The 770-nt window shown below is 41.8% G+C and overlaps 1 pseudogene; it reads right to left on the reverse strand.

The window, feature by feature from the left end:
• Positions 1-229: 229 nt before the first annotated feature.
• Positions 230-539, reverse strand: LOC112868711 (ATP synthase F(0) complex subunit g, mitochondrial pseudogene; annotated as a pseudogene).
• Positions 540-770: the final 231 nt, after the last annotated feature.

Raw genomic sequence — 770 nt, forward strand, 5'->3', positions numbered from 1 at the left:
TGGGCTCTGTGCTGACAGCAGCAAGCCCAATATGGGGCTCAAACTCATGAACTGTGAGATCATGACCCAAGCCAAAGTTGGATACTCAACCTACTGAGCCACTCAGGCACCCAAGAAAACATTGATTTTGAACCATTATTTTATTTTATTCAAATAGTGGTCTGGTCACACCCGGTTCAAGAACACTCAAATAATAAATCATGTATAATCAGATGTTCATGATTGGGCTTCAAACATTATAGCCAATGATGCCAAGAATGCCTATGATCTTGCCAACATAAAACCACATCCATACCTCAGAGGCCACCAAACCAGTCAGCACAGCTTCCTTAACTGTGAACTGTTTGAAGCTGCCAGTTTGAGCACTAGTGACTATTTTTTACAGGTCTAAATATTCATAGGATCTCAGTAGAAATTGGAGGAACCAGCGTAACCCTAGTCCAGTGCCAAAATATGGCCAGTGTAGGCTTCAAGAGAGTCACAGCAGCTTTTCCCAGGGATGGAGGCTTCTCCATGAGGTAATGGACAAATTGGATCATGGTTCCAGGATGGCAAATTTGTCACCTGGAACCGGAGGGTTACTTCTCTCTGTGTGACTATAGTGAAGGAAGGGAGGATGGGGAAGAGACAAAGAAGTGATGTTAATGAGGAGTCACCTCTTCATTTAATAAAAGAATGCGATCATCTGTAGGGGATAAGACAATGGAATGGAAGGCGTTTTACATTTATAGAACAGTCTTGTAAATTTTTATAATTAGAATAGATACAGG

Source organism: Puma concolor, chromosome D4, assembly GCF_028749965.1.
Source record: "Puma concolor isolate L17-30 chromosome D4, mPumCon1.1.hap2, whole genome shotgun sequence".
Lineage (NCBI taxonomy): Eukaryota > Metazoa > Chordata > Mammalia > Carnivora > Felidae > Puma > Puma concolor.